Source organism: Triticum urartu, chromosome 3A (assembly GCF_056163025.1).
Source record: "Triticum urartu cultivar PI428250 chromosome 3A, HENAU_Tu73, whole genome shotgun sequence".
NCBI classification, from domain to species: Eukaryota; Viridiplantae; Streptophyta; class Magnoliopsida; order Poales; family Poaceae; genus Triticum; species Triticum urartu.
Window position 1 is genome coordinate 408,493,785 of NC_141875.1, and position 18,735 is coordinate 408,512,519.

Sequence of the window (18,735 nt, forward strand, 5' to 3'; positions counted from 1 at the left end):
CTGACAGTAGAATGGGGGGTAGGTATGAGGAGGCAAGATCCTAGCTACGGTGAAGTTGTGCACGCAAGATTTACGAGCTCAGGACATTCTCGGAGGAAGTAACAGCCCTACGTGTCGGTGCCCGGAGGCTGGTTGATTGGATTATGCGTGAAGTTATAGGGGGTGCGAACCCTTGTCCGAGAGGAGGGGGTGGCTTATATAGAGTGCACCAGGACCCCAGCCATCCCCTGTTACATAGAGTTCAATGTACATAAAGAGGAGACGTTACTGGTAAGGTCAGCATTAAAGTGATATAAATTATCCTTAAGACTACGAAGTAACGCCTGACCGTTGCCATCCAGAGTGACCTTAGATCTTCTGTACTTCGAGTGGTTTCTAATGTGGTCGAATGATTATATCCTGGTCAAATAGAATTGGGTTGTCCGAGTGGAACTCATGGTCAAGTGGGTTGCTTCCTGAGGTGATTTCAGTCGGTAGAATTTGCTGTCCTTTGAATGTCTTCGACTGTACGGCAGTGTCCTTGGGAAGGGTGCTTAGATCAGGTCTATTGCCCTACCCTAGGTACGTGTCATCGTCATTAGCCCCCGAATGGTTCTGGGTCTGAGCGGAGATGGAGTTGAAGATGGTTCCGACTCAATGTTCATGCTTCAGAAGCATTTTACTTGGATTGGTGAACCATGCAGAAATTCTGACTTCATTTCCAGTCACCTTGAGCTGTTCAAAGGTTGTCGAGTGAACTTTTGCTGATAAGCTTCGAATGTTGATTTGACATAAAATCTTCGGCACGATCGACAATGCTGCCGTCCCCGGATCTCGCGGGATTCGAAATCTGGGGAAGCGCGCGGGACGGAGAGAGCCGCAGTAAGCGGGGCGGATTAGGCAGGGGCACCTCGATTCTCGCACCACCTTTTTCGCCATGTATCGAGCACGCGACTATTGCGGGATTTGACAGGACTGCCTGGGTCCACAAGTCAGTCACTCGGGGAATAGGACCATATAAGGCGTCCGGGCCGGTGTCTTTGCACAGTGCTCCCCATTTTCCCCCTTCTTCCTCTGCTTCTCCCCTGCATCCGCCTCCGCCCTCGGCGCCGCCACCTAGTCCGAGCTCAACCTGCTGCAATGGGGAACGACAAGACGGCGACACTGGAGCATGCGAAGAAGGCGACGGCGGAGGCAAAGGGGAAGAAGACGAGCCAGGGAGGGTCGTCGTCGAGAACTGGCCTGCCGCCCGGCTGGATCCAGGGCGACTGGATCCGGTCGATGATCCAGCGAGAAGATATGGATGATTTGGCTAAGGGGGGACTGATTCCCCATGATTCTTGGCGGCTTCTAAAGGACGAGACCGAGCCGTGACCGCAGGAGGGTGAGTGTATCCTTCTTGCGACCCACGTCGACCGCGGTTTCTATTTGCCTCCCCATCCTTTCTTCCGGGGTTTATTGAACTTTTTCGGAGCCCAACTTCATCACTTTTCTCCCAAACCATCACATACCTTGCTACATATGTGTCGATGCGTGAGAACTTCCTAGGCTGTCGACCGCGCTGGGGTCTCTTCAAACACATTTTCACTTGTCGTTCTCAGTCTATAAAAAAGGCTAATCCAAGTGATGAGAGGACACACGTGATCCAGATGTGTGGAGTTCTAGGGATCTAGATGAGGAATAAAAGCACTTTCCCTGCTATGATTCTCCACGAGTCAGTCAGAGGGTGGCAGTCGGCCTGGTTCTATTGTAAGGACCAACCGACCCCGGGTCAGTCGACTGGCCTTCCCCCATTTTCCATAGGACAAGTTGAGAAGCCTTCTCCCTTGAGAGTGACTCCAGCTGAGAATGTGGAGGTGAATATGTTGGTTGAGCGAGTAGTCCAACTTGTCTATGACGGTGTTCCTTAGTCGACGCATCCAGCCACTCCAAGCCCGTGACCATCCAATGTGGATGTATTCGGGTATTGAAGACAGCACTCGAATCCACCCAGAGGAAGTTGATGAGAAGACGGTGGCACAATGGCCGCAAGGTATTACTGGCAACAAAGACAACCCCAGGGGGTCTAGGAGGATTCCTCCACTCGACAACACCAACGAACCCGACAAGGAATGACTCCTTTCTTCCGAGTGTCTTTTTTTCTGACATGTATTTGTTCTTGAAACCGATTGATATCCACTCGACTCTGTGCCTTGCAGATCTACACTGAGATGTATTTGATGCCCAACGGAGAGTAGGAGTAGGAGGGAGAGGCGAGCGGAGGTGACAGTGGCGACTGGCATTCTGACGGAGGAGGAGACAAGGAAAGTGAAGACTGGAGCAGTGGTGAGGAGGTCGACTCTCCACCTCGCACGGAAAGATGCTCCAAGCAGAGGCAGACCCAGCAAGTGTTCGTGGCAAAGCGACTCCACCGACTGGACAGACCTCAAAGCGCACTCGAACATCTTCTCCTGTGCCGACTGAGAAAGCTCCGAAGCAGCCAAAAGTCGCGCAGTCAAAGCCCCAGAAGGCCCTGCCGAAGATTAAAGTGGCCATCCCCATCGCTTCTGGGTAATTATTTTGCGCGACCTCTTAGTTTTTGCATGACTCTGACTCGACCTTTGGTCGATTCACTTTCCTGTTTTAACCGAGTGAATTCTGAAATTCGCAGAGCTGCCTCTAGGACTTCTATTTACCAGGATGATGATGATGAGGAGATGGAAGATGCAGTCACCTCCAACGCGGGTATAACTCTTGTCATCTTGTCTTTACTTTATCAGCCATTTCGACGGTCGACTGAACTCTTGCAATTGATTGTTTTGCAGCTCCACCCAATGTTATTAAACTTCCAGATGACGACGAAGATGTGCCACAGAGACCCATGGGAAGGAGGGGCAGGACTTCGAGCAGGAACGCACGAACTAGCAAGACGTCCCAGTCGACACCGGCGACGGAACCAGTGATTCAGCAGTCCGGAGACATGAATTGGGCTTCTGTTACTTTTGTTGTTCCAGTGTCGAGTGAACGCCCTTCATCATCGACTACACAAGTCCTAGTTTCATCTGTCCAACACCACGCCTCGGATCGTCAAGCTGCCGCTACTGAACCACCATCTCCGCTGTTCGTCACCCATCATGTTCCGGAGGACCAGGCAAGCGCTGCTACAGAAGCTATACGCCAAGCAGGCCTGATGATGGAGTGGATGAAGACAGTGCACGAGACCAGCCAAGCTGCCTATGATGCCAGTGCAGCCCTCCAAGCCAATTTCCAGGTTTGTTGGTTTCCGACTGATCTCCTATCTTGACGCTTGTTCTGTTAGGATATGTTACCTGAAAACTTTTCATTGTGCATCCATTTGTTAGTCTGTACTTCGCATCTGTATACCCACTGGGTGTTTCAATTTGTGCCGAGTAGTTTTTCCAGTTGAGTCGACTAGGTTGTGTCGATTGTAACTTTGGACTAGTGGGGGAACGCAAAGTGCACCCACTGGGTGTAGTCCCCGAGGCCGCCGTCGAATGTGAGATTCGGCGGGGGTCTTGATAAAAATATCTTGTTATTCAGCTTCCACTTGGTCTGGCCAGACCATATCGAGTGGAACATAACCAGTGGGGGCACGCTGAGTGCACCCACTGGGTGTAGTCCCCGAGACCGCGGTCGACTGTGGGAAGTCGGTTGTGGTCTGAGAATAACCATTATCTCCCTTTTTTCTTTTTCCACTCGGTGTGTACGGACCGTGTCGAGTGGAACTTGGACCAGTGGGGGAATGCTAAGTGCACCCACTGGGTGTAGTCCCTGAGACTACTGTTGAATGTTTGATTCTGTAGTAGTCTTAGAATTCTTTTCACTCAGAAGTGAATAATCTTTGATTCTGTCCACTAATGTATCTTTTTACTGACTTCAGAAATCCTGTGAGCTCATCTCCAAATTTGCTGAATTTGAGGAGAAGCAGAGACAGCTCAACCTTGACTTGGAGTTGGCCAAGTAGAACTTGCAGAAGGCGAAAGACGAAGCAACTGGTATGGAAGGTAAAAACTTGTCGACTGTAGGATTTGGGTTGTCTCTCAAGTCATCTCCTCGTTCTTCTCTCTGAACCGAGTGCTTGTTTGTTGTATATGTATATTTTTTTAGAGAAAATGAGGCAGGATCTGTCACAGAAGGACCTTGATCTTGCCGCTCAGGAGAAAACAACACTCGCTGACAAGAAGCTGGCTTCACTCGGGGCGGTAGAGGAAGACAACGCAAAGCTGAAGACTGCTCTTGCCGAAGCTAATAGAGAAGTGACCCTTCTGAAGAAGGACAAAGTAGCTTTGAACGACAAGATTGAGGACATTTCTCGTAAGAGAAATGACCTGGAGGCTTATCTAGGGGCACTCGCCAAGAAGTTATTCCTTATGCTTGAAGGTACCTTTCTTTGTCTGACTGTTTTGCTATCATTGATTCACCATAAAGCCATCGACTCATTAATTCTTTGTGGTTGTAGAATTCTGTCAAAACTTTGAGGAAGAAACTGGGCAAATCGAGACAAGCTTGGACCCCATCAATTCCCCTGTCAAGGATGAAGCTACCATGAACATGCTTCGACTGGAATCCCGCCTTGCCAGTGTTACAGACTACCTCGCTCGACTGAAGGTTGCGGTTTCGCGGATCGACACAACACTTTGGCCAAAGGAGACACTCCAAAATGACCTCGAGTCTTTGATGACTCGACTCAATGAGATCCCTGGTCGAGTGCAGGAATGGAAGAAATCATCTGCTCAATGTGGTGCTGATGTAGCTCTATCTCTTGTTCGCGTCCATTGCAAGGAGGCCAAAGAAGAGAAGTTAGCAGCGATCAAGGCTGCCAACACCAAGAGACTTGACTTCCAGTCTTCTATGGAGACCTTCATTGCTGCTGCTGCTCGAATTGTAGATGGAATCGACCTGGATGAGTCGTCGAGCCTGCCAGTCCTCCTCCTGCGGAGAGAACAAACTTTTTATGATCCATTTAAATTTGCCTCGGTATGCCGAGTAGTTTTGTAACTGTTAAACTCCTTTGGGCCTGATGCCCGAGTAGTTTAATCTGCAGTCCGGAACCTCGTAGGATTTATCTGAACTTTGTTGTTTTTGAATCTCTTGACTCTGAGTGGATCTTGATTCTTTAGTCTGAATTGTTACTGACTCTATGATGCAGCTCAGTCGAGTGGACCATGAACATGGGCACTTGGTGCCATCTATGACCTGCACCTCGTCGTCCTTGCGGATCAGGATGGGGTGCACATTGTACTAGTGCCGCAGTTCTGAGGATAAGGTCGCAGTTGACCTGCACCTCGTCGTCCTTGCGGATCAGGATGTAGCGCACATTGTACTTGTGCCGCAGCTCTGAGGATAAGGTCGCAGTCGACCTACACCTCGTCGTCCTTGCAGATCAGGAAGGAGTGCACATTGTACTTGTGCCGCAGCTCTGAGGATAAGGTCGCAGTCGACCTGCACCTCGTCGTCCTGGCGGATTAGGATGGGGCGTGTTTTAAACTTAGGCGAGTACGTGACTGCAGCTAAGCCCCCAAGTGAGAGGGTTGCTCTTCACTCGGTAGGATTTTTAAACTTAGGCGAGTACGGGACTGCAGCTAAGCCCCGGAGTGAGAGGGTTGCTCTTCACTCGGTAGGATTTTTTTTAACTTAGGCAAGTACGGGACTGCAGCTAAGCCCCCAAGTGGGAGGATTGCTCTTCACTCGGTAGGATTTTTCAACTTAGGCGAGTACGGGACTGTAGCTAAGCCTCCGAGTGGGACGATTGCTCTCCACTCGGTAGGATTTTTTAAACTTAGGAGAGTACGTGAATGCAGCTAAGCCTCCGAGTGGGAGGATTGCTCTCCACTCAGTAGGATTTTTTAAACTTAGGCGAGTATGTGACTGCAGCTAAGCCCCCGAGTGAGAGGCTTGCTCTCCACTCGGTAGGATTTTTTAAAGTTAGGCGAGTACGTGACTATAGCTAAGCCCCTAAGTGAGAGGCTTGCTCTCCACTCGTTAGGATTTTTTTAAACTTAGGCGAGTTCGTGACTGCAGCTAAGCCCCCGATTGAGAGGGTTGCTCTTCACTCGGTAGGATTTTTTAAACTTAGGCAAGTTCGGGACTGCAGCTAAGCCCCCAAGTGAGAGGGTTGCTCTCCACTCGGTAGGATTTTTTAAACTTAGGCGAGTATGGGACTGCAGCTAAGCCTCCAAGTGGGGGGATTGCTCTCCACTCGGTAGGATTTTTTAAACTTAGGTGAGTACGGGACTACAGATTAGCCTCTGAGTGGGAGGGGGGATTGCTCTCCACTCGGTAGGATTTTTTAAACTTAGGCGGATCAGATTCACAGCTAAGCCCCGAGTGAGAGGCTTGCTCTTCACTCAGTAGGATTTTGTTTTTGAAACTTAGGCGAATCGGATTCGCGGCTAAGCCACCCACTGGTGGATTTTGGACACATGTATAAGTAATAACAATCATTTAGGAGACTGTAAAACCATGTCTTTTATAAACAAACTGAAAGGTACTTCTTATTACATCTCGATAGTCTGAATGCTTAAGTCTTAAAATTGCGAAGAAGCTCCGCATTCCAAGTGCGTGGCTCGTCATTCTTGTGTTCCACATCATACAGGTGGTATGCTCTGTTGTGGAGCACTTTGGTGATGATGAAGGGGCCTTCCCAGGCGGGAGCAAGCTTGTGTGGTTGTTGCTGATCCACTCGGAGAACCAGGTCCCCTTCCTGAAATGCTCGACATCTTACGTTCCTAGCATGGAACCGATGAAGGTCTTGCTGATAAATGGTTGATATGATCAGGGACATCTCTCTTTCTTCTTCCAAAAGATCAGCAACGTCTTACCGGGCTTGTTTTGCTTCTTCCTTTGAGAAAAGCTCCATTCACGGGGCATTATGGAGTAAATCTGTCGGTAGCATGGCTTCGGCTCCATAAACCATGAAGAAGGGAGTCCAGCCAGTCGACCGATTTGGCGTTGTTCTCAGACCCCACAGTACTGATGGTAACTCATCTACCTAGGCACCAGCCACATGCTTGAGGTCGCGCATCAATCTGGGTTTCAACCCTTGTAAGATCAAACCATTTGCGCTTTCTGCTTATCCATTCGACTGTGGGTAAGCGACTGAAGCATAGTCGACCCGGGTGCCCTAGGAAGCACAGAAAGCTCTGAACTCATCTGAATCAAAGTTTGAACCGTTTTCTGTGATGATGCTATGTGGGACTCCATATCTGAATGTGTAGGATCAAAAGTGTGTCTAGAGGGGGGTGATTAGACTACTTGGCCAATTAAAAATTTATCCTTTTCCCAATTTTAGTCTTTGGCAGATTTTATCTATCTTAGCACAAGTCAAGCAATCTTAACACAATTCAAGCAAGCATGCAAAGAGTCTATGAGCAGCGGAAAGTAAAGCATGCAACTTGCAAGAATGTAAAGGGAAGGGTTTGGAGAATTCAAACGCAATTGGAGACACGGATGTTTTTGTCGTGGTTCCGATAGGTGGTGCTATCGTACATCCACGTTGATGGGGACTTCAACCCACGAAGGGTAATGGTTACGCGAGTCCACGGAGGGCTCCACCCACAAAAGGTCCACGAAGAAGCAACCTTGTCTATCCCATCATGGCCATCGCCCACGAAGGACTTGCCGCACTACCGGTAGATCTTCACGAAGTAGGCGATCTCCTTGCCCTTACAAACTCCTTGGTTCAACTCCACAATCTTTGTCGCAGGCTCCCAAGTGACACCTAGCCAATCTAGGAGACACCACTCTCCAAGAAGTAAAAAATGGTGTGTTGATGATGAACTCCTTGCTCTTGTGCTTCTAATGATAGTCTCCCCAACACTCAACTCTCTCTCACAGGATATGGATTTGGTGGAAAGAAGACTTGAGTGGAAAGCAACTTGGGAAGACTAGAGATCAAGATTCATATGGTGGGAATGGAATATCTTGGCCTCAACACATGAGTAGGTGCTTCTCTCTCAGAAAATGTGTATTGGAAGTGTAGGTATGTTCTGATGGCTCTCTCTACGAATGAAGAGTGGGTGGAGGGGTATATATAGCCTCCACACAAAAACTAACCGTTACACACAATTTACCAATCTCGGTGAGACCGAATTGAGAAACTCAGTCGGACCGATTTAGCAAACCTAGTGACCGTTAGAATTTTTAGTGGGACTGAGATGCAACTCGGTGGGACCGATATGGTTAGGGTTAGGGCATAACGTAATCTCGGTGTGACCGATTACACAAACTCGGTGGGACCGATTTTGGTAATAAGCTAACCAAAGAGTTGGTCAGGTAAACTCGGTGGGACCGATCGCTCATTTTGGTGGGACCGAAATGTTACAAAAGGGAAACAGAGAGTTTACATTGCAATCTCGGTGGGACCCATCGCTCATCTCGGTAGGACCAAAATGTTACGAAGGGAAACAGAGAGATTACAACCCCATCTCGATGTGACCGAGATCCCTATCGGTGAGACCGATTTGCCTAGGGTTTGTGGCAGTGGCTATGACATCTGAACTCGGTGGCACCGGATAGGAAGAATCAGTGGGGCCGAGTTTGACTTTTGGTTTAGGTCATATGTGGATGTGGGAAGGTAGTTGACGGTTTTTGGAGCATATCACTAAGCACTATGAAGTAAGAACCTCATCAAGCAACACCTCATCCCTCCTTGATAGTATTGGCTTTTCTAATAGACTCAATGTGATCCTGGATCACTAAAATATAAAATGTAGAGTCTTGAGCTTTGAACTTGAGCCAATCTTTTTGTCCTTAGTATTTTGAGGGGTCCACTTATCTCATCCATGCCATGCCATTCATTGAGCTTTTCATATATAAATTATTTTCATCCGAGTTATGGTTTATTTTATAAGATTTTTCAACATTTAAATGAATTTCTGGATTTTCTAGAACTATTATTAAATCGAATTATAAACATAATATAGCTTTTATACCTACTATGGGCTAGCCATGGTGCATGACATGTGGGGCCAGGGTCAACCGTTGACCTAGTCATCGGCATAGTCAGTAGTCAACTTCATTGACTGTTGGCTGATCAAATATGACAGGTGGGGCCCCTCGGTCATTGACTAGCACCATAACTAAATTACTAAACGTGTTTAATTGGAGTGTTGGGCCACTAGTCATACACACAGGGTTCATTACTGAGGGGATTAGCGCCTAAACTAATTAGTTCGGCCCCATGTGGCAATGACATAGCTAGCTCTGGCCGCGGCTGTGCACACACGCACAGAGGCGTCGAGGGCCATCGATGGCAACGGCGAACCGGGAGCAGCTAGCATTGGGCGAGTGTGGGGCAGCAGCAGTGGCGGTTGAGAGAGTCCTACACTAAGGGGTCCTCGGGCGTCCGACCTATTAGACATGGGCCGGACTGATGGGCTAAGAAGATACGAACGCCGAAGACTCCACCTGTGTCCGGGTGGGACTCTCCCTGGCGTGGAAGGCAAGCTTGGCATCCGAATATGAAGATTCCTTTCTTTGTAACCGACCTTATGTAACCCTAGATCCCTCTGGTGTCTATATAAACCGGAGGGCTAGGTCCGTAGAGGGATCCGGATAATCATAGTCAGACAGGCTAGACTTCTAGGGTTTAGCCATTACGATCTCATGATAGATCACCTCTTGTAATACTCATATTCATCAAGACCAATCAAGCAGGAAGTAGGGTATTACCTCCATAGAGAGGGCCCGAACCTGGGTAAACATTGTGTCCCTTGTCTCCTGTTACCATCGACCTTAGATGCACAGTTCGGGACCCCCCACCCGAGATCCGCCGGTTTTGACACCGACATTGGTGCTTTCATTGAGAGTTCCACTGTGCTGTCGTCAGAAGGTTTGATGGGTCCTTCAATCATCTACAATGACGCTGTCCAAGGGGAAGCCTTCCTCCCCGGACAGACCCTCATGTTTGGCAGCTTCGCACTGCGGGCCAACTCGGTTGGCCATCTGGAGCAGATCCAAAGCTACGCGCCTGGCCATCAGGTCAGATTTGGAAGCTTGAACCATGCCGCGAATATCCGTGTTGATCTTCGACGGATTCAAGACCACGGCAGCCGCTCCCTGCCACCACGATGAACATGACGTAAATCCGTCATCGGTCCATACCCAGGAGATAGTACCTGTAGCTGCTCTAGCCCTAGATCCGGAGCAGATCGTGCCATCCGAAGACGGGAAGCTCAACCCCGCTGCGGAAGCCGCAGACTCAACGACATTGGAGCCGCACACATACCTAACTTCAAGTGACATCTCTGTCACCGGAACCATGGACTCGTCTCCGGCTACAGGTTCCGAACGTTGTACGTCCGCATACGCCGAGCTTGATCGACCATCGATCGCCGAATTCACCTCCGCGGACATCTTCTGGCACTCACCTTTGAGCGATGTGTTAAACTCGTTCAGAGCACTATCCTTAGCACCAAGACTCGTTCAGAGCGAATACGCCTCTTCCACGAGCAAAACATGATCAGCACCAAGACTCCATGGGTGTTAGAATCATTACTGTGTAATCTAGATTATTGACTCTAGTGCAAGTGGGAGACTGAAGGAAATATGCCCTAGAGGCAATAATAAAGTGATTATTTATTTCCTTATATCATGACAAATGTTTATTATTCATGCTAGAATTGTATTAACCGGAAACATAATACATGTGTGAATACATAGACAAACAGAGTGTCACTAGTATGCCTCTACTTGACTAGCTCGTTAATCAAAGATGGTTATATTTCCTAACCATGAACAAAGAGTTGTTATTTGATTAACGAGGTCACATCATTAGTTGAATGATCTGATTGACATGACCCATTCCATTAGCTTAGCACCCCATCGTTTAGTATGTTGCTATTGCTTTCTTCATGACTTATACATGTTCCTATGACTATGAGATTATGCAACTCCCGTTTGCCGGAGGAACACTTTGGGTGCTACCAAACGTCACAACGTAACTGGGTGATTATAAAGGAGCATTACAAGTGTCTCCAAAGGTACATGTTGGGTTGGCGTATTTCGAGATTAGGATTTGTCACTGCGATTGTCGGAGAGGTATCTCTGGGCCCTCTCGGTAATGCACATCACATAAGCCTTGCAAGCATTACAACTAATATGTTAGTTGTGAGATGATGTATTATGGAACGAGTAAAGAGACTTGCCGGTAACGAGATTGAACTAGGTATTGGATACCGACGATCGAATCTCGGGCAAGTAACATACCGATGACAAAAGGAACAACGTATGCTGTTATGCGGTCTGACCGATAAAGATCTTCTTAGAATATGTAGGAGCCAATATGGGCATCCAGGTCCCGCTATTGGTTATTGACCGGAGACGTGTCTCGGTCATGTCTACATTGTTCTCGAACCGTAGGGTCCGCACGCTTAACGTTACGATGACAGTTATTATGAGTTTATGCATTTTGATGTACCGAAGTTAGTTCGGAGTCCCGGATGTGATCACGGACATGACGAGGAGTCTCGAAATGGTCCAGACATAAAGATTGATATATTGGATGACTATATTCGGACACCGGAAGGGTTCCGGGGTAGTTTCGGATAAAACCGGAGCACCGGGGGGTTACCGGGACCCTCCGGGAGGTTAATGGGCCTCATGGGCCTAATGTGGAGAAGAGGAAGGGGCTGCTAGGGTAGGCCGCGCGCCCCCTCTCCCCCTAGTCTGAATTGGACAAGGAGGGAGGGGCGGCGCCCCCCTTTCCTTCTCTCCCTCCACCTCTCCTAGTTGGACAAGGAACGGGGAGGGGAGTCCTACTCCCGGTAGGAGTAGGACTCCTCCTGTGCCCTCCTATAGGCCGGCCGCACCCCCCCTTGGATCCTTTATATACGGGGGCAGGGGGCACCCTAGGACCCACAAGTTGATCCACGTGATCGTTCCTTAGCTGTGTGCGGTGCCCCCCGCCACCATATTCCACCTCGGTCATATCGTTGTAGTGCTTAGGCGAAGCCCTGCGTCGGTAGAACATCATCGTCGTCACCACGCCGTTGTGCTGACGGAACTCATCCCCGAAGCTTTGCTGGATCGGAGCCCGGGGAGCGTCATCGAGTTGTACGTGTGCTAAGAACTCGGAGGTGCCGGAGTAACGGTGCTTGGATCGATCGGATCGGGAAGAAGACGTACGACTACTTCCTCTACGTTGTGTCAACGCTTCCGTTCTGATCTACAAGGGTACGTAGAACATACTCTCCCCTCTCGTTGCTATGCAGCACCATGATCTTGTGTGTGCGTAGGAATTTTTTTGAAATTACTGCGTTACCCAACAGTGGCATCCGAGCCTAGGTTTTATGGTTTGATGTTATATGCACGAGTAATATACAAGTGAGTTGTGGGCGATATAAGTCATACTGCCTACCAGCATGTCATACTTTGGTTCGGCGGTATTGTTGGACGAGACGACCCGGACCGACATTACGCGTACGCTTACGCGAGACCGGTTCTCCCGACGTGCTTTGCACATAGGTGGCTTGCGGGCGACAATCTCTCCAAATTTAGTTGAACCAAGTGTGGCTACGCCCGGTCCTTGCTAAGGTTAAAACGGAGTCAAATTGACAAACTATCGTTGTGGTTTTGATGCGTAGGTGAGATTGGTTCTTACTTAAGCCCGTAGCAGCCACGTAAAACTTGCAACAAAAAAGTAGAGGACGTCTAACTTGTTTTTGCAGGGCATGTTGTGATGTGATATGGCCAAGACATGATGCTAAATTTTATTGTATGAGATGATCATGTTTTGTAACCGAGTTATCGGCAACTGGCAGGAGCCATATGGTTGTCGCTTTATTGTATGCAATGCAATCGTGATGTAATGCTTTACTTTATTACCAAGCGGTAGTGATAGTCGTGGAAGCATAAGATCGGCGAGACGACAACGATGCTACGATGGAGATCAAGGTGTCGCGCCGGTGACGATGGTGATCATGACGGTGCTTCGGAGATGGAGATCACAGGCACAAGATGATGATGGCCATATCATATCACTTATATTGATTGCATGTGATGTTTATCCTTTATGCATCTTATCTTGCTTTGATTGACGGTAGCATTATAAGATGATCTCTCACTAAATTATCAAGAAGTGTTCTCCCTGAGTATGCACCATTGCGAAAGTTCTTTGTGCTGAGACACCACGTGATGATCGGGTGTGATAGGCTCTACGTTCAAATACAACGGGTGCAAAACAGTTGCACACGCGGAATACTCAGGTTATACTTGACGAGCCAAGCATATACAGATATGGCCTCGGAACACGTAGACCGAAAGGTCGAGCGTGAATCATATAGTAGATATGATCAACATAGTGATGTTCACCAATGAAACTACTCCATCTCACGTGATGATCGGACATGGTTTAGTTGATTTGGATCACATGATCACTTAGAGGATTAGAGGGATGTCTATCTAAGTGGGAGTGCTTAAATAATATGATTAGTTGAACTTAAATTTATCATGAACTTAGTCCCTGATAGTATCTTGCTTGTTTATGTTGATTGTAGATAGTATCTTGCTTGTTTTTCCGTTGAATTTTAATGCGTTCCTTGAGAAAGCAAAGTTGAAAGATGATGGTAGCAATTACACGGACTGGGTCCGTAACTTGAGGATTATCCTCATTGCTGCACAGAAAAATTACGTCCTGGAAGCACCGCTGGGTGCCAGGCCTGGTGCTGGAGCAACACCAGATGTTATGAACGTCTGGCAGAGCAAAGCTGATGACTACTCGATAGTTCAGTGTGCCATGCTTTACGGCTTAGAATCGGGACTTCAACGACGTTTTGAACGTCATGGAGCATATGAGATGTTCCAGGAGTTGAAGTTAATATTTCAAGCAAATGCCCGGATTGAGAGATATGAAGTCTCCAATAAGTTCTATAGCTGCAAGATGGAGGAGAACAGTTCTGTCAGTGAGCATATACTCAAAATGTCTGGGTATAATAATCACTTGATTCAATTGGGAGTTAATCTTCCAGATGATTGCGTCATTGACAGAATTCTCCAATCACTGCCACCAAGCTACAAGAGCTTCGTGATGAACTATAATATGCAAGGGATGAACAAGACTATTCCCGAGCTCTTCGCAATGCTGAAAGCTGCTGAGGTAGAAATCAAGAAGGAGCATCAAGTGTTGATGGTCAATAAGACCACTAGTTTCAAGAAAAAGGGCAAAGGGAAGAAGAAGGGGAACTTCAAGAAGAACAGCAAGCAAGTTGCTGCTCAAGAGAAGAAACCCAAGTCTTGAACTAAGCCTGAAACTGAGTGCTTCTACTGCAAGCAGACTGGTCACTAGAAGCGGAACTGCCCCAAGTATTTGGCGGGTAAGAAGGATGGCAAGGTGAACAAAGGTATATGTGATATACATGTTATTGATGTGTACCTTACCAATGCTCGCAGTAGCACCTGGGTATTTGATACTGGTTCTGTTGCTAATATTTGCAACTCGAAACAGGGACTACAGATTAAGCGAAGATTGGCTAAGGATGAGGTGACGATGCGCGTGGGAAACGGTTCCAAAGTCGATGTGATCGCGGTCGGCACGCTACCTCTACATCTACCTTCGGGATTAGTATTAGACCTAAATAATTGTTATTTGGTGCCAGCGTTGAGCATGAACATTATATCTGGTTTAATGCGAGACGGTTATTCATTTAAATCAGAGAATAATGGTTGTTCTATTTATATGAGTAATATCTTTTATGATCATGCAACCTTGAAGAGTGGTCTATTCTTATTGAATCTCGAGAGTAGTGATACACATATTCATAATGTTGAAGCCAAAAGATGCAGAGTTGATAATGATAGTGCAACTTATTTGTGGCACTGCCGTTTAGGTCATATCGGTGTAAAGCGCATGAAGAAACTCCATACTGATGGGCTTTTGGAACCACTTGATTATGAATCACTTGGTACTTGCGAACCGTGCCTCATGGGCAAGATGACTAAAACACCGTTCTCCGGTACTATAGAGAGAGCAACAGATTTGTTGGAAATCATACATACAGATGTATGTGGTCCGATGAATATTGAAGCTCGTGGCGGATATCGTTATTTTCTCACCTTCACAGATGATTTAAGCAGATACGGGTATATCTATTTAATGAAACATAAGTCTGAAACATTTGAAAAGTTCAAAGAATTTTAGAGTGAAGTGGAAAATCATCGTAACAAGAAAATAAAGTTTCTACGATCTGATCGTGGAGGAGAATAGTTGAGTTACGAGTTTGGTGTACATTTGAAACAATGCAGAATAGTTTCGCAGCTCACGCCACCCGGAACACCACAGCGTAATGGTGTGTCCGAACGTCGTAATTGTACTTTACTAGATATGGTGTGATCTATGATGTCTCTTACTGATTTACCACTATCGTTTTGGGGATACGCTCTAGAGACGGCCGCATTCACGTTAAATAGGGCAGCATCAAAATCCGTTGAGACGACGCCTTATGAACTGTGGTTTGGCAAAACCAAAGTTGTCGTTTCTGAAAGTTTGGGGCTGCGATGCTTATGTGAAAAAGCTTCAACCTGATAAGCTCGAACCCAAATCAGAGAAATGTGTCTTCATAGGATATCCAGAGGAAACTATTGGATACACCTTCTATCACATATCCGAAGGCAGGACTTTTGTTGCTAAATTCAGAAACTTTCTAGAGAAGGAGTTTCTCTCGAAAGAAGTGAGTGGGAGGAAAGTAGAACTTGATGAGGTAACTGTACCTACTCCCTTATTGGAAAGTAGTGCATCACAGAAAACTGTTTCAGTGACACCTACACCAATTAGAGAGGAAGCTAATGATGATGATCATGAAACTTTAGATCAAGATACTACTGAACCTCGTAGATCAACCAGAGTGAGATCTGCGCCAGAGTGGTACACTAATCCTGTTCTGGAAGTCATGCTACTAGATCATCATGAACCTACGAACTATGAAGAAGCAATGGTGAGCCCAGATTCCGCAAAGTGGCTTGAAGCCATGAAATCTGAGATGGGATCCATGTATGAGAACAAAGTATGGACTTTGGTTAACTTGCCCGATGATCGGCAAGCAATTGAGAATAAATGGATCTTCAAGAAGAAGACTGATGCTGACGGTAATATTACTGTCTACAAAGCTCGACTTGTCGCGAAAGGTTTTCGGCAAGTCTGTCCGAATCATGTTAGCAATTGCCGCATTTTATGATTATGAAATATGGCAGATGGATGTCAAAACTGCATTCCTGAATGGATTTCTAGAAGAAGAGTTGTATATGATGCAACCAGAAGGTTTTGTCGATCCAAAGGGAGCTAACAAAGTGTGCAAGCTCCAGCGATCCATTTATGGACTGGTGCAAGCCTCTCGGAGTTGGAATAAACGTTTTTATAGTGTGATCAAAGCATTTGGTTTTATACAGACTTTTGGAGAAGCCTGTATTTACAAGAAAGTGAGTGGGAGCTCTGTAGCATTTCTGATATTATATGTGGATGACATATTACTAATTGGAAATGATGTAGAATTTCTGGATAGCATAAAGGGATACTTGAATAAAAGTTTTTCAATGAAAGACCTCGGTGAAGCTGCTTACATATTAGGCATAAAGATCTATAGAGATAGATCAAAACGCTTAATTGGACTTTCACAAGCCACATACCTTGACAAAATTTTGAAGAAGTTCAAAATGGATCAAGCAAAGAAAGGATTCTTGCCTGTGTTACAAGGTGTGAAGTTGAGTAAGACTCAATGCCCGACCACTGCAGAAGATAGAGAGAATATGAAAGATGTTCCCTATGCATCAGCCATAGGATCTATCATGTATGCAATGCTGTGTACCAGACCTGATGTGTGCCTTGCTATAAGTCTAGCAGGGAGGTACCAAAGTAATCCAGGAGTGGATCACTGGACAGCGGTCTAGAACATCCTGAAATACCTAAAAAGGACTAAGGATATGTTTCTCATATATGGAGGTGACAAAGAGCTCATCGTAAAAGGTTACGTTGATGCAAGCTTTGACACTGATCCGGACGATTCTAAATTGCAAACCGGATACGTGTTTACATTAAACGGTGGAGCTGTCAGTTGGTGCAGTTCTAAACAAAGCATCATAGCGGGATCTACATGTGAAGCGGAGTACATAGCTGCTTCGGAAGCAGCAAATGAAGGAGTCTGGATGAAGGAGTTCATATCCGATCTAGGTGTCATACCTAGTGCATCGGGTCCAATGAAAATCTTTTGTGACAATACTGGTGCAATTGCCTTGGCAAAGGAATCCAGATTTCACAAGAGAACCAAGCACATCAAGAGATGCTTCAATTCCATCCGGGATCTAGTCCAGGTGGGAGACATAGAGATTTGCAAGATACATACGGATCTGAATGTGGCAGACCCGTTGACTAAGCCTCTTCCACGAGCAAAACATGATCAGCACCAAGACTCCATGGGTGTTAGAATCATTACTTTGTAATCTAGATTATTGACTCTAGTGCAAGTGGGAGACTGAAGGAAATATGCCCTAGAGGCAATAATAAAGTTAATATTTATTTCCTTATATCATGACAAATGTTTATTATTCATGCTAGAATTGTATTAACCGGAAACATAATACATGTGTGAATACATAGACAAACAGAGTGTCACTAGTATGCCTCTACTTGACTAGCTCATTAATCAAAGATGGTTATGTTTCCTAACCATGAACAAAGAGTTGTTATTGATTAACAAGGTCACATCATTAGTTGAATGATCTGATTGACATGACCCATTCCATTAGCTTAGCACCCCATCGTTTAGTATGTTGCTATTGCTTTCTTCATGACTTATACATGTTCCTATGACTATGAGATTATGCAACTCCCGTTTGCCGGAGGAACACTTTGGGTGCTACCAAACGTCACAACGTAACTGGGTGATTATAAAGGAGCATTACAGGTGTCTCCAAAGGTACATGTTGGGTTGGCGTATTTCGAGATTAGGATTTTTCACTCCGATTGTCGGAGAGGTATCTCTGGGCCCTCTCGGTAATGCACATCACATAAGCCTTGCAAGCATTACAACTAATATGTTAGTTGTGAGGTGATGTATTACGGAACGAGTAAAGAGACTTGCCGGTAACAAGATTGAACTAGGTATTGGATACCGACGATCGAATCTTGGGCAAGTAACATACCGATGACAAAAGGAACAACGTATGTTGTTATGCGGTCTGACCGATAAAGATCTTCACAGAATATGTAGGAGCCAATATGGGCATCCAGGTCCCGCTATTGGTTATTGACCGGAGACGTGTCTCGGTCATGTCTACATTGTTCTCGAACCGTAGGGTCCGCACGCTTAACGTTACGATGACAGTTATTATGAGTTTATGCATTTTGATGTACCGAAGTTAGTTCGGAATCCCGGATGTGATCACGGACATGACGAGGAGTCTTGAAATGGTTGAGACATAAAGATTGATATATTGGATGACTATATTCGAACACCGGAAGGGTTCCGGGGTAGTTTCGGATAAAACCGGAGCACCGGGGGGTTACCGGAACCCTCCGGGAGGTTAATGGGCCTCATGGGCCTAATGTGGAGAACAGGAAGGGGCTGCCAGGGCAGGCCGCGCGCCCCCTCTCCCCCTAGTCCGAATTGGACAAGGAGGGAGGGGCGGCGCCCCCCCTTTCCTTCTCTCCCTCCACCTCTCCTAGTTGGACAAGGAACGGGGAGGGGAGTCCTACTCCCGGTAGGAGTAGGACTCCTCCTGTGCCCTCCTCTAGGCCGGCCGCACCCCCCCCCCTTGGATCCTTTATAT